Genomic DNA, 16238 nt, shown 5'->3' on the forward strand with positions numbered 1-16238 from the left:
ATATTTATATCTATATATGTATATATGTGTGTATATATATTTCTAAAATTTTGAAATTTGAGATTTGGTTGCGGAACTACAGCCAAATCGGCAAGCCATGGCGCCACACTTTTAGCACCACCTTAATCACCAATGTCGTGGCAACTGTTTGTAACAAGTTTTATTTAAATTGGTCTTATAGAGATTATAGTTATAGAGATTTTAAAGTATCAACATTTTATTTCGAACCAAATGTTACAAAGTGCTCTATGTATGACGTCACATTGGGTCTCCTCACTCGCTCAAACAAGAAGGCCGCCGTTAGCGGGGTCGTCCGCCCGGAATCAGTGGTTTCCCTTCCTCTCTCCCCCTCGGCCCTCTCACCACTCTCCAACACCCGGGGGTCCCTCCGAGCAGGAGGGAGATGTTCGCACTGGTGGTCCACTGATCCTTCCCTTCCGTTCCTTCAACCCACGGCGTCCACGAATCCCCGTTCCCGCCCGGGCACCATCCCCGTAACACAAGCCCCAGCGGGCAGCTTTTATCCTGCTCCGATCAGTGGCCGCTTCCACCGACGGCGTTGTCGACGAGGGCCGCTTTCACCGCCGGCCCAGCGGCGACATCAGAAAAATGGCTCTCCTGCTCACGCTCCGCCATCTTGTGCTCGTCGCCCGCCGCCGCCGCCGCCGCCGGCCTCGAGTAGTCCCAGCTGCGTCAGGCCCAGCCGCCGCCGCCCGCCTCGAGTAGTCCCAGCTAGGCGCAGCGAGGTCAATGTTCAGTTGTGCAGGGCACATGCGTAATTCAAGGCGTTGGAGTCGTCAGTTTCTTGTGACGAACAGCGAGCTTTCAAATTTAAATGTGCATGTGTGTGTTCAAATCTTCCCGTACATCTCTTGCTATGCCTGTCTTAAAAATATCCATTGACATGACCTCCACAGGCATCCGTGGCAATCAAGTCCACTGTTTTACCACCCACTGACTAAAGACATTCACCTCATCCGAAAGCAGGCATTGACGTTGACTACAAGCCCAGTGACATCAAATGCTCATCACCTTTTTTTTCCCCATTGGAACCTAATCAGATGTACAGCACTTTGGTCAACGTGGGTTGTTTTTAAATGTGCTATACAAATAAAATTGACTTGACTTGACCTGTTAACAATCACATTGCTGGGGTCATTAGTGTAATCCTCCTCCGGGCCCTCTCTGGAGACAGTACATTCTAACTCAGGAATCGCGCATTCCCTTCTGCCTGAGAGATGCGGAAATCGATCCTCAGATCTGAAAGACAGGGGAGAAAGAGTCATAGAGAGAAATTAACAATGGCTAATGATAACTACATTGGAGGGAAGGAAACGAAGACGGATCATTTATGGGGGGGAGGCAGAATGGGGTTTGGAGGGATAAACAAATCAGACACGATTGAATGGCAGAGTAGACCTGATGGGCCGAATGGCCTCTTTCTGATCCTATCTTTTATGACTTGATGTAGTGTGTCAGCGAGGTGATCAGCCAATGACCACAGAATCCAGCCGATCCACCGAACCACTGCACACCATTGTGTGTAAATAAAGCACAGAATGCAACAATCAACTTCACTCCATGTGCCACAACTCTCTTCAAGACACCTTTCCACACCTCTGGGGCAGTCGGCCTGTGTCTTCCAGAACACTCTCCGTAGTTCTCCTTGCTGCATCTTTTTCACGTTCTCCTTACTTCTATTCAATCCGGTCCCGACGTTAATGAAAAGCCAACAGAGGACAACCACGTGATTGCTGTGTGTGTAGGTGCAGCCACAGCAGAGGAAGCATTTTGATCTTCGCTTTATCGAGTGCATCACTGAGTGATAACGTAACAGAAAAATTATGTTGTGGGGCTTGTGCAGAGGTTGTTTGTCGTTTTCTTACTGTTATTTCACTTTAGGCCAACACAACGAGAACCTTGGAATGTTTCTGCCTGGTTTCGATCCAGGGACCTTTCGCGTGTTAGGTGAACGTGATAACCACTACACTACAGAAACCGCGGACGTAAGAACTGCAGACGTTCGTTTAAATCGAAGGCAGACACAAAATGCTGGAGTAACTCAGCGGGACAGGCAGCATCTCTGGAGAGAAGGAATGCGTGACATTTCGGGTCGAGACTCCTCTTTAGACTCACTGCCTGGACCCGAAATGTCACCCATTCCTTCTCTCCAGAGATGCTGCCTGTCCCACTGAGTTGCTCCAGTATTTTATGTATACCGACACTACAGAAACTTTCGGCAAGAGATGCAAGGGCAGGTTTGAACACACCCATACACATTTAACTTTGCAAATTTGCTGTTCGTCATAAGACCCCAACGCCTCCAATTACGCACGTTCTCTGCACAACTGAACAATGATCTCGCTCAGCCTTTCCTGAAACGTTAACACCGCAAAGTAATTCTGTGTTGAAAAGAAGCGACTCCCACTGAAGCAAGCCCACCGGTTTTAACTGCACGCAAATATTTTGCACTCTGCGTGTGGCCTCATGCATTCCGTTCTCCTTTGAGATGCGGAAATCGATCCTCAGATCTGAAAGACAGGGGAGAAACAGTCATAGAGATAAATTAACAACTGCTAATGATAACTACATTTGAGGGAAGGAAACGAAGAGGGAACATTCCGACCAGGAGTGCAAGATTAACAATGAGACCAGGCGATTAACTCAGATACAGAGATAACATAATGACGATAGTTGTATTTCTTACCCTGTGCCAGATACCGAACTGACCATGGAAGGGGGAGTCCCGCAACCCATCACATGCTCGTACCCCCAGTAGAATAGAGACCGGGATGATGTAACCGGTGACAACAATGGACGAAACTGGCGAGGAACGACACTGGTAGAAGAGAGGTACCTGTGATCTGGCCTCCTGCGTTGTTTACCAATGTCGCCTGCGGGAGGCTCCCCGGGAAGAAGGCTAAGGCTTTATAAGGCGTTGATCAGGTCACTTTTCGTGTACTGTGAGCAATTTTGGGCATGATGTCTGAGGAAGAATATGTTGTCTCCAGAGAGGGCCCCGAAGAGGTTTACATGAATGATCCCAGCAATGAGATGGTTAACATGTCAGGAGCATATGATTGCACTGGGCCTGTAGTCATCGTCAATGACTCCTTTCGGATGAGGATGAATGTCTTTAGTCAGTGGGTGGTAAAACTGTGGACTTGATTGCCACAGAAGCCGGTGGAGGCCATGTCAATGGATATTTTTCAGACAGGTTCTTGATTAGTACGGGTGTCAGGTTTATGGGGAGAAGGCAGAACGTGGTTAGGGGGGAGAGACTGATCAGACATGATTGAATGGCAGAGTAGACTTGATGGGCCGAGTGGCCTAATTCTGATCCTGTCATTTGACTTGATATAGTGTGTCCACGAGGTGACAAGACAGCGACCACAAAATCCAGCCGATCCACCGAACCACTGCACACGATTGTGTGTAAATAAAGCACAGAATGTAACGATCAATGTCACTCCATGTGCCACACCTCTTTTCAGGATAGCTTTCCACAGCTCTGAGGCAGTCGGGGTATTATTCGACTCCAGATACATCTACCACAAGAATAACGAACCGTTATCGGAGTCGATGCTGTTCGGCAGGTGAGAAATAAGGATATCGCGAGAACGACTTAAACTGAATTCTTGGAATTGTGTTCTCGAGATCAATTTGCAAGAACACTGTACTATGCTGATATACCCCGATTTTACACGTGGAACAATAGGAAATGGCAAAGAAGGAAGGTTGGGAAAATAGTGGAAGATCTTCCAGGTGTTTTTGAAGCCATCGTTCTGGGACGACTGTATACCGTTTCTCCAAGATGTGGTAACCTCTTCTACTTGAGACTGATTCTCCATCACGTAAAAGGGCCATTGTCATTCGATTCAGTGAGGATACAATGCGGACATGTTCTTCCTCCCCTCAAAGACGTCTGCATAGTATGAATGAATGAATGAATGAATGAATGAATGAACGAATGAATGAATGAATAAGTTTAATTGCCAAGTATGTGCGTATACAAGGAATGTGCCTTGCTGTGCCGCTCACAAATGACAACACAAACGTACAGTTAACAATTAAGAATAAAGCATAAACACATCAAAACAATAACTGACCATGGAACTGACCATGGAACTGACCATGGAAGGGGGATTCCGCCAACCCATCCCATCCTCGTCTCCCCAGTAGAATAGAGACCGGGATGATGGATCCGGTGACAACAACGGACGAAACTGGCGAGGAACGACCCTGGTAGGAGATGAGAGGTACCTGGGATCTGGCCTCCTGCAACGTTTAACAAAGACGCCTGCGGGAGGCTCCCCGGGAAGAAGGCTGAGACTTTATAAGGCGTTGATCAGGCCACTTTTCGTGTACTGTGAGCAATTTTGGGCATGATGTCTGAGGAGGAATGTGCTGTCTCCAGAGAGGGCCCCGAAGAGGTTTACATGAATGATTCCAGCAATGGGATGGTTAACATGTCAGGAGCATATGATGGCACTGGGCTTGTAGCCAACGTCAATGACTCCTTTCGGATGAGGATGAATGTCTTTAGTCAGCGGGTGGTAAAACTGTGGACTTGATTGCCACAGAAGCCTGTGGAGGCCATGTCAATGGATATTTTAAAGACAGTTTCTTGAATAGTACGGGTGTCAGGGTTTATGGGGAGAAGGCAGAATGGGGTTAGGGGGGAGAGACTGATCAGACATGATTGAATGGCAGAGTAGACCTGATGGGCCGAATGGCCTAATTCTGATCCTATCTTTTATGACTTGATGTAGTGTGCCAGCGAGGTGACCAGGCAGTGACCACAAAATCCAGCCGATCCACCGAACCACTGCACGCCATTGTGTGTAAATAAAGCACAGAATGCAACAATCAATTTCACTCCGTGTGCCACACCTCTCTTCAGGATACCTTCCCACAGCTCTGGGGCAATCGGGTTGTGTCTTCCATGTCAATGTCCGTAGTTCTCCTTGCTGTATCTCCTTCACGTTCTCCTTACTTCTACTCAATCCGGTCCCGACGTTAATGAAAGACCAACGGAGGATAACCACATGATTGCAGTCTGTGTGGTTGCAGCGACAGCAGAGGAAGTATTTTACTCTTCGATGCATAGAGTGGATCATAGAGTGAGAAGGGAACAGAACAAAATATGTTGTGGGGCTTGTGCAGAGGTTTTTTTTTAATCGCTTTCTTACTTTTACATAACTTTAGGTCAATACAATGAAAACTTCTGCCTGGTTTCGAACCAGGGACCTTTCGCGTGTTAAGCGAACGTGATAACGACTACACTACAGAAACCGTATAGGAAAAACTGCAGATGTCGCTTTAGATCGAAGGCAGACACAAAGTGCTGGAGTATCTCAGCGGGACAGTCAGCGGGACAGGCAGCATCTCTGGAGAGAAGGAGTGGGTGACATTTCGGGTCGAGACTCCTATTCAGACTCAGGGACTCGACCCGAAATGTCACCCATTCCTTCTCTCCAGAGATGCTGCCTGTCTCACTGAGTTAGTCCAGCAATTTATGTAAAGGTACACTACAGAAACCCTCGGCCAGAGATGCACGGGCAGATTTGAACACACCCATACACATTTAACTTTGCAAGTTCGCTGTTCGTCGCAAGACACTGACCCCATCGCCTCCAATTACGCGCGTTCTCTGCACAACTGAAGACCGACCTTGCTGAGCCTTTCCTGTAACGTTAACTGGTCAAAATATTTCTGTGGGAAAACGAAGCGACTCCCACGGAAACAAGCCCTCCGGTTTCAACTGCACGAACATATTTCGCACTCTGCGTGTGGCCTCGGGCATTCCCTTCTGCCTGAGAGACAGCCAAATCGATCTTCAAATCTGAAAGTCAGGGGATAAACAGACAAAGAGAGAAATTAACATCTGCTAATGATAACTACATTGGATAGAAGGAAACGAAGAGCGAATATTCCGACCAGGAGTGCAAGATTTACAATGAGACCAGGCGACGAATTCAGATACAGAGATAACATTATGACGATAGTTATATTTCTTAACCTGTGCGCGTTAGGGAACTGGCCATGGTCGTGTGAGAGAGAAGTAAAAAGGGTTAAATGATTTAAACTAAGGACCATGAGAAATAGCTGACCCGACTGTGCTCGGCTAGATAAGAACCGCAAGAACAAATAGTGACATTCCGAGGAGAGGGCAAGATATCCAAGGAACTAGTGACGTTCCGAGGATAAGGGCAAGATATCCAAGGAACTGGTGACATTCCGAGGATAAGGGCAAGATATCCAAGGAACTAGTATATCCCTTAAATATACCTGGACTACCTCTGACATCTCCCTACCGTTTCTGGACCTCACCATCTCCATCACAGGAGAAAAACTAGTGACGGACATTTATTACAAGCCCACCGACTCGCACAGCTATCTGGACTACACGTCTTCCCACCCGGTCCCCTACAAAAAACATATCCCCTACTCCCAATTCCTCCGTCTACACCGCATCTGCGCCCGGGATGAGGTGTTTCCCACTAGGGCTTCCGAGATGTCCTCGTTTTTCAGAAAACGGGGCTTCCCCTCCTCCATTATAGATGAGGCTCTCACTAGGGTCTCTTCTACATCCCGCAGCTCCGCTCTTGTTCCCCATCCCCCCACTCGCAACAAGGACAGGATCCCCCCTCGTTCTCACCTTCCACCCCACCAGCCAGCGGATCCAACATATCATCCACCAACATTTCCGTCACCTACAACAGGACCCCACCACTGGCCATATCTTCCCATCCCTTCCCCTCTCTGCGTTCCGCAGAGACCGTTCCCTCCGCAACTCCCTGGTCCACTCGTCCCTTCCTACCCAAACCACCCTAACCCCGGGCACTTTCCCTTGCAACCGCACGAGATGCAACACCTGTCCCTTTACCTCCCCCCTCAACTCCATCAAAGGACCCAAACATTCTTTCCAGGTGAGACAGAGGTTCACCTGCACCTCCTCCAACCTCATCTATTGCATCCGCTGCTCTAGATGTCAACTTATCTATATCGGCGAAACCAAGCGCAGGCTCGGCGATCGCTTCGCTGAACACCTGCGCTCGGTCCGCATTCACGCAACTGATCTCCCGGTGGCCCAGCACTTTAACTCCCCTTCCCATTCCCAGTCTGACCTCTCTGTCATGAGCCTCCTCCAGTGCCATAGTGAGGCCCACCGGAAATTGGAGGAGCCGCACCTCATATTTCGCCTGGGCAGTTTGCAACCCGGTGGTATGAACGTCGACTTCTCCAACTTCAGATAGCTCCTCTGTCCCTCCCTTCCCCTCCTCCTTCCCAGAGCTCCCTCTATCTTCCTGTCTCCACCTATATCCTTCCTTTGTCCCACCCCCGACATCAGTCTGAAGAAGGGTCTCGACCCGAAACGTCACCCATTCCTTCTCTCCCGAGATGCTGCCTGACCTGCTGAGTTACTCCAGCATTTTGTGAATAAATCGATTTGTACCAGCATCTGCAGTTATTTTCTTATATATCCAAGGAACTAGTGACGTTCCGAGGAGAGGGCAAGATATCCAAGGAACTAGTGACGTTCCGAGGATAAGGGCAAGATATCCAAAGAATAAATAGTGACATTCCGAGGATAAGGGCAAAATATCCAAAGAACTAGGAGAGAGGGCAAGATGACCAAAGCACTAGGGGAGAGGGCGCGAACTGCTCTGTACTGCGCCTGCCTAATGAGATAAATGAATATTGACAAGATGCCTCATTTAAATGTACATGCGATGTATGATGTGGGAGGCAACAGGGGCGGTGTCGTTAGATTGTGCACCACAGTGCTCCGATTGGAAGGAGCCCGAAGGGGAGGAATTTAAGATGTGACAATTGTAAAGTGAAGTGAATAAAAAGAAGGGATTTTCCCGACCTCGGTGTGTCTTGAGAGTGAAGTCACCCAACTCTGCAGACTTGCAAATAAAATACTTGTTTCTCTAGATTGTCTCGAGCATCGTAATTGTGAGCATTCACATTTGCATCTCACAGCTTGGGGGCTCGTCCGGGATCGCCACTCCGGCCGGCTGACGGGAGTATAGGGAAGAAGGGACGGTGCACCCCGCTGAGTTCAGCGGTCTCAGACTCCTTGCTTGCCGTCAGCGGTTTGAGCAAGTGATACCTGGACCAGAGACTCGAGAAACAAGTGGGAGGACCAGGAAATCGCGAGGAGCTAAATCGAGTAATTCTTGTGCACAAGACCCGGGTAAGAAAACTGACTATTAAGTACTACTCGGGCGATTACAGCTAAGATCGGAGGGGAATTCCGATCGGGAGAATAAAAGATCGGAGGGGAATTCCGATCGGGAGGATGGGCAGTGAAAACGGAAAGCCCAAAAGGGAGGGGAAGGGCGGTAAGCCCAACCCCCGCATTCCGCCTGATAGTCCGTTGGGGCGAATGCTGAGCCATTGGGGGCAGGGAAAACCCCAGGGATTGGAGAAGACAAAAATTATTAAGTTCTGTTATTTTGATTGGCCAAAGGAACCAATAAAAGGGAGTTCAGTCTGGTGGCCACGTCTAGTTCTTTTTCCTTTTTCGTTACTCGGGTTTCTGATTTATCCTTAGGCTTATAGTTTTTAATTAACACTTCCATTTCATCACACATGTTTATATCAAAATATAAATATATCAAAATTTATATCAACATTTGTATTATATTTATATCATTCCGTGGGCCATTTCGTAACCAATTTTTTTGTCCTTTTTTCCCATTGCTCAGTGTTTTTTTAATTTTAATATCCTCTTTGGATACGGGGAACTTCCTACTTAGTAGTTCAACTGCAGTTATTTTATTCATTGTATTTGTCTTATGTTATGTTAGTTCACTTGGTCAGTCAGTTTAAATGCAGTCCTTGTTCTCACTCCGTTCCGTCTCTATAGTCACTATGCTACCTATTACGCTATTTCTATCTTCTATAGTTCTACTATATTCCTTTAATATTTATTCCGAGGCATCGGCAAGCCTGTGTTTCCTGCGATTCTTTCAGGATTTATTCTTCGCTTTCCCCTTACAAGCATAACAACTTTCCTCCAGATTAGGGAAAGCTTTTGAATTAACAAACACATTTAATGCCTGCCGTACTCAATCCTCATCGGAGCCCAGTCGTGGCCACCAGACTGAACTCCCTTTTATTGGTTCCTTTGGCCAATCAAAATAACAGAACTTAATAATTTTTGTCTTCAAAATAACAGAACTTAATAATTTTTGTCTTCTCCAATCCCTGGGGTTTTCCCTGCCCCCAACGGCCAGGACGGATCAAAGCAGTGCCCTTTGGTAAAAGGGTATAGTGGAGATAGAGGGAGAAGTCACAACTTGGAACGATGAGCAAGACATAAAGGAATATAGACAGAGAAGGGGGCATCGGGAAAAGGAAAGGATGAAGCAAGAAGCACGGGAACTAGAAGCAGACATCAAAAGGCTGCAGGACCTCAGGGACCTCAGGGACAGAAAGATTTATGGGACCCGTCAGGCAGCAAATGAGGAGTATGAGGGAGACAGCAACACAGAAACACAGGCATGTAATCAGCAGGCATCAGAGGCAGGACAACAACTGCTCAGGGCCAATTTCGTGACTAAATCCTGGCCTGATGTGAGGAAAAAGTTAGAAAAGATGGATGATTGGAATGAGAGATCACTACCTCAGTTGCTTACGGAGGCCCAGAAAGTGTGCGTGTGGAGGGATGAGGAGAAACAGAAGGGAAAGGCAAAGATTATGTTACAGGCAGTAAAGCAAGTAGTAGACAAGGAACAGGGAGGTACAGGACGGCAGGGGAGTTACGCCCAAGGCAGAGGAAGAGGAGACGGCAGAGGCCGTGGAAGAGGGGGATATGGAGAAGGTTACGGCAGGGTCCGGGGAAATACGGGTACGGGACAAGGTTGGAGGACAGGGCCTTCAAAATGTTATTTTTGTAATAAGGAAGGACACTTCAAAAGGGAGTGCCCTACGCTTGTAGCGGAGTCCCGCACGTACAGTATGATGGAAAATGAATAGGGGGGGTCAGGGGTTCTCGTCCTTGGGGTCGAGAGACTATAGAAAGGAGCCCCTGGTAAATTTAAAAATAGGACCCCAAGGAGAAGATACGGTGTTCATGGTAGATTCAGGAGCGGAGCGATCAAGTGTGACCAAAGTACCAACAGGTACGGAGGCAGGACAAGGGAGAGTAAAAATTACTGGGGTAGGGGGAACTGTGATCGTAGCTCCCGAGATAGGAGGAGTGAATGTAAGGTATGGAAACCGGGAGGGGGAAGAGGACCTGATCTTAGTACCCCAGGCTGGCGTAAATTTAATGGCCAGAGATTTACAAATACAATTGGGAATAGGCACAGCACCGGTAGAGGGAAGGGTAGTGGTCCAGTTGTATACTCTAAGGAAGGAGGACGAGCAAAGAATTAATGACCAAGTATGGGCCAAGGAAGGAAACCGAGGAGGTTTGCAAATACCCCCTCTACAGATAGCATTAAAGGACGGTGCAGACATAGTACGAGTAAGACAGTACCCCATTTCGACCGAGGGACGAAAAGGCTTACAACCAATCATTGAGAATTTATTGAAGGACGGGGTATTGGAACCATGTATGTCCCCATACAATACTCCGATCCTAGCCGTCAGAAAGACCTGGAGGAACAGCCTCTGGCCGAGGGAGGCCGATGGTTTACAGACGGGTCCTCCAGATGTATAGATGGAAAAAGACATAGTGGATACGGTATAGTGAATGGGGAAACTATGGAGGAAATTGAAAGTGGCAGGCTGCCTGGTAGTTGGTCAGCCCAATCTTGTGAATTATATGCACTAATGAGAGCTTTGGAACTATTGGAGGGAAAGGAAGGAACAGTGTATACCGACTCAAAATACGCCTTTGGGGTAGTACACACCTTTGGGAAGATCTGGAAAGAGCGAGGAATGATAACAGCTCGGGGGAAAGAATTAGCGCATGAGCAATTGATAGGACAGACACTGGAGGCCTTGCAGAAACCGGAACGGGTAGCCATAGCACATGTGGCAGGGCATCAGAAGGGTAACGCCCTGGAAGTCCGAGGAAATAGGGCAGCGGGTGAGGTGGCAAAGAGAGCGGCCACAGATCAGACAGTAGAAATGATGTCACTGATATCTTTAAGGGAACCAGAGGAAAAGATACCTATCTTTGGTGAAAAAGAGCAGGAACACATGAGAGAAATGGGAGCCCGGCGTACCCCAAATGGGAAATGGTGGACACCGGATGGAAAGCAGCTATTGAACAAAGAAATTATAAGGGAGTTATTAGGGAGGCTGCACGGGCAAAGCCATTGGGGAACCCAAGCCCTCTGTGATACCCTCCTCAGGACCTACGCTTGCCGTGGGATGTATACCATGGCCAAACAAGTCATAGGGGGTTGTGTAATATGTCAGCGAATCAACAAAAAAATCATGAGAGCAGTCCCAGGAGGAGGACAACCATTGGCAATAAGGCCCTTCCAAAGAATACAGATAGACTTCACCGAGTTGCCCCGGATACAGAGATGGAAATACCTGTTAGTGGTAGTAGACCATTTCACTAGATGGGTAGAAGCATTCCCTACAGTAACTGCCACCTCACAGTCGGTAGCCAAGGTATTATTGGAGCAAATTATACCCAGATATGGGATTGTGGAAACAATAGACTCAGATAGAGGGACCCATTTTGCCTCCAAAACACATAAAATGATATGTGAAGCATTAGGAATTGAATGGAAATTGCATACACCATGGCATCCCCAGAGTTCCGGAAAGGTGGAAAGAATGAATGGCACCTTGAAGACCCAAATCACCAAGTTAGTAGAGGAAACGAGACTCCCCTGGACTAAGTGCCTTCCGATAGCCTTGTTAAGAATCCGAACGGCACCTCGGAAAGATATACGGGTATGAAATGTTATTCGGGCTCCCGTACATAGGGAAGATAGAAGGGATCCCAACAATACCAGGGAATGACGTGTTCTTAAGGAACTCTTTACTGGCAGTATCCCAATCTCTTGCAGAACTAAAAACTAAAGGATTATTGGCCCAGAGCCCGCCCGACTGTGCTCGGCTAGATAAGAACCGCAAGAACAAATAGTGACATTCAGTCAAGGCTGGAGACTGGGCATATTCCGAGGAGAGGGCAAGATATCCAAGGAACTAGTGACGTTCCGAGGATAAGGGCAAGATATCCAAGGAACTGGTGACATTCCGAGGATAAGGGCAAGATATCCAAGGAACTAGTGACGTTCCGAGGAGAGGGCAAGATATCCAAGGAACTAGTGACGTTCCGAGGATAAGGGCAAGATATCCAAAGAATAAATAGTGACATTCCGAGGATAAGGGCAAGATATCCAAAGAACTAGGAGAGAGGGCAAGATGACCAGAGCACTAGGGGAGAGGGAATGAACTACTCTGTACTGCGCCTGCCTAATGAGATAAATGAATATTGCAAAAATATTGCATGACAAGATGCCTCATTTAAATGTACATGCGATGTATGATGTGGGAGGCAACAGGGGCGGTGTCGTTAGATTGTGCACCTCAGTGCTCCGATTGGAAGGAGCCCGAAGGGGAGGAATGTAAGATGTGACAATTGTAAAGTGAAGTGAATAAAAAGAAGGGATTTTCCCGACCTCGGTGTGTCTTGAGAGGGAAGGGACCCAACTCTGCAGACTTGCAAATAAAATAGTTGTTTCTCTAGATTGTCTCGAGCATCGTAATTGTGAGCACTCACATTTGCATCTCACAGTCGCCCCAACCCATCTCCTGCTTGTCCCCCAGAAGACCAGAGACCGGGATGTTGGAGTCGGTGACAACAACGGACGAGACTGGCGAGGAGCGAGCCTGGCAGGAGACGAGAGGTACCTGGGTCTTGCCTCCTGCGACGTTTACCGTGGTCGCCTGCGGGAGGCTCCACGGGGAAGAAGGCTGAGGCTTTATAAGGGCCTGATCAGGCCGCTTTTTGTGTACTGTGAGTAATTTTCGGCATGATTCCTGAGGAAGAATGTACTGTCTCCAGAGAGGGCACGGAGGAGGATTACACGAATGATCCAGCAATGTGATTGTTAACATGTGATGAGCATTTGATGGCACTTGGCCTGTAGTCAACGTCAATGCCTCCTTTCGGATGAGGTGAATGTCTATAGTCAGTGGGTGGTAAAACTGTGGACTTGATTGCCACAGAAGCCTGTGGAGGCCATGTCAATGGATATTTCAAAGACAGGTTCTTGATTAGTACGGGTGTCAGGGTTTATGGGGAGAAGGCAGAATGGGGTTAGGGGCGAGAGACTGATCAGACATGATTGAATGGGAGAGTAGAGCTGATGGCCGAATGGCCTAATTCTGATCCTATCTTTTATGACTTGATGTAGTGTGTCAGCGAGGTGACCAGGCAGTGACCACAAAATCCAGCCGATCCACCGAACCACTGCACACCATTGTGTGTAAATAAAGCACAGAATGCAACAATCAATTTCACTCCGTGTGCCACACCTCTCTTCAGGATACCTTTCACAGCTCTGGGGCAATCGGGTTGTGTCTTCCATGTCAATGTCCGTAGTTCTACTTGCTGTATCTCCTTCACGTTCTCCTTACTTCTACTCAATCCTGTCCCGACGTGTGTGTGTGTGTGTGTGTGTGTGTGTGTGTGTGTGTGTGTGTGTGTGTGTGTGTGTGTGTGTGTGTGTGTGTGTGTGTGTGTGTGTGTGTGTGTGAGAGAAGAGAGAGAGAGAGAGAGAGAGAGAGAGAGAGAGAGAGAGAGAGAGAGAGAGAGAGAGAGAGAGAGAGAGAGAGAGAGAGAGAGAGAGAGGAGGGGAGGGAGGGGAGGGAGGGAGGGAGGGAGGGAGGGAGGGAGGGAGGGAGGGAGGGAGGGAGGGAGGGAGGGGAGGGGGAGGGAGGGGAGGGAGGGGAGGGAGGAGAGAGAGAGAGAGAGAGAGAGAGAGAGATGAGAGAGAGAGAGAGAGAGAGAGAGAGAGAGAGAGAGAGAGAGAGAGAGAGAGAGAGAGAGAGAGAGAGAGAGAGAGAGAGAGAGAGAGAGAGAGAGAGAGAGGAGAGAGAGAGAGAGAGAGAGAGAGAGAGAGAGAGAGAGAGAGAGAGAGAGAGAGAGAGAGAGAGAGAGAGAGAGAGAGAGAGAGAGAGAGAGAGAGAGAGAGAGAGAGAGAGAGAGAGAGAATTTCACATAATCGGCACGTGCGAGGCAGTTGCGCCGGTGAACCCGGGGTAATGAGGAACGTGCGTGGTATCTGCCAGGCAGAGGAAAGGATAATGCCCACGTTCGATGAGCTACGTTGGAGAGGCATGACACCGATGCAATCGTGGATGCTGGGGCCGATGTAATGCATGAAGGCAGAGTGAAGCAGTTGACTCGGTCTATACGGAGGGATATGGGCCCTCATAGATTATGAGTGGGGGCAGAAGAGTAAGGGGTGGTGAGGTAGATGGAGCAGTCGGGGTGCAGCTACGGATTTCCCAGATCATCTCAACGCTGCAAGCGCACTGCAATTAAATTGAGGGGAGATTTCACCAACTTCTTTAGCTGCTTCCGGAAATTAGTCTGGGTAACGGCGTAAAGGGCAGTGATTGTGCAACAGCTCAGGAGCTGCAGCATTGAGCCCAGTTCTCGTACAGAATCTGGTGGCTGCAGAGGCGCAGCGAAAGAAAAATACAGTCGGTTCCACACACCATACAACGTAAACATTGCCCATAACAGGAACGAGCAGTAAAATTAGGGAAGCTCTGGGAAGTTATGGGCTATTACCGGTAACTCTAAACGGAAGAAAGACAAGAGGATGTTTCAGGACGTGTTCAAGCCGACAGGCTGATGCTTGTTTATTTCAACGCAAGGTATCGCGTGCAAAGCAGAGCCTGCATCAGAGAGGATGAATCCACAGCAAGCTGACGTGAATGCAAAGAGTGAGACGGCTTGATTAATAGGTGAGATGAATATACTTTTAAGTTTCTCTCTGATTTGTGCAGTAAAACAAACTATATCACATGTGGTTGTGGTCAGGGTGGCCGAGCGGTCTAAGGCGCTGCGTTCAGGTCGCAGTCTCCACAGGAGGCGTGGGTTCGAATCCCACTCCTGACACTGAGACATTTTTTAAACGTTGAACAACGGAACATATTCGGGGACCCGATCTGCGTCCTCTTGCCCGCTTTGCGTGTGACCTGTTTTATAAATTCTCCGTAGTATTTCAGGATCAGTCTGACCAACGAGAACCAGCACGAATGAGATCAGATGCGTCAGGAGATAATGTAGGAGCTCGATTGATCCCCAGACCTTTGAACCATGAACAACTCGCGCCACCCCCCCCCCCCCCCCACAAAACCAAGGGACATTAAAAGGACTATATTTCCCTGTGATCATGAAATACCAAAAGATGTTCTTTAAACAGCTCAGCAAGAATACTGTCGTCACAACTACGGCTGCTGTTGTCGCGGTACAGTATTTACTTTTCAGTTTCTGACAACAAATAGCGACAAACCGATCAAACGTAAACGTGACCGTGAACCACACAGAACTGTCGGCGGTCGCATAAAGCAGTACGGCGTGGAGATTACACACAGGGAGGTTCCACAGGAAGACAATACGATTCTGGAAAGCAATTGGTATCTGCCTCAGTATCAGGTCAATGACAACGACCAGCAGATCCGCCGCCGCCCTGGCGATCAGATAGAGAGTGACTCCTTTGGACAGACCGCACTTTCCACGGGACAGGACCACGATAGTCACCACGTTCACTGCCAGGAATGGAATAAACAGAGATATAAGATATCAGATTGAAATGGTGTTTCTGTACTTAACAAAAAAGTAATCATCATTCCTTGGAAATACGTTGTAGTGAATGGTTTTCTTACAATTAATCGCGCTAGTAATCGTAAAGAAACGTAATATTTGGCACACAGTAAAAACAAGGGACGCAGCAAGCTAAAATAATGCAGATGAATATTTGTTTTTTGAAAGGTCAAAATTAAATAAGACCAGAGAGATGCCTCAAAGAGACGTTGCGTAAGCAAAGGTACAACACTTGTCACATATATTGATCCTGCAATTAAGTTTAGATTACTGCTGCTAATATTCTTCACTCACGCCTTATTTGTAAGTGGGCCCGCAGCCAATTATCCTGGTGAGCAGGTTTGGATTAGTTCACTGCCGGACATAAATTTTACCATTTCGCCATTTATTTCCTATTCTCAGATTCCTTCAAATTACAAAAGGTCGCGCAATCGTTCATCAGAATTAAAACAAATAAAACTTCACATTC

At 47.9% G+C, this 16238-nt stretch overlaps 3 non-coding genes across 3 annotated transcripts; 1 reads left to right on the plus strand and 2 right to left on the minus strand.

Moving 5' to 3' along the window:
- Positions 1-1926: 1926 nt before the first annotated feature.
- On the minus strand, positions 1927-1999 carry trnav-aac (transfer RNA valine (anticodon AAC)). Its single transcript has one exon. It is a non-coding gene; the product is annotated as a tRNA-Val (tRNA).
- A 3223-nt stretch (positions 2000-5222) lies between these two features.
- Positions 5223-5295, minus strand: trnav-aac (transfer RNA valine (anticodon AAC)). The gene has a single exon. It is a non-coding gene; the product is annotated as a tRNA-Val (tRNA).
- Positions 5296-14978: 9683 nt separating this feature from the next.
- Positions 14979-15061, plus strand: trnal-cag (transfer RNA leucine (anticodon CAG)). The gene has a single exon. It is a non-coding gene; the product is annotated as a tRNA-Leu (tRNA).
- The last annotated feature ends 1177 nt before the right edge of the window (positions 15062-16238 follow it).

The sequence above is a fragment of the Rhinoraja longicauda genome, chromosome 34 (assembly GCF_053455715.1).
Source record: "Rhinoraja longicauda isolate Sanriku21f chromosome 34, sRhiLon1.1, whole genome shotgun sequence".
In the NCBI taxonomy this organism is placed as follows: Eukaryota; Metazoa; Chordata; class Chondrichthyes; order Rajiformes; family Arhynchobatidae; genus Rhinoraja; species Rhinoraja longicauda.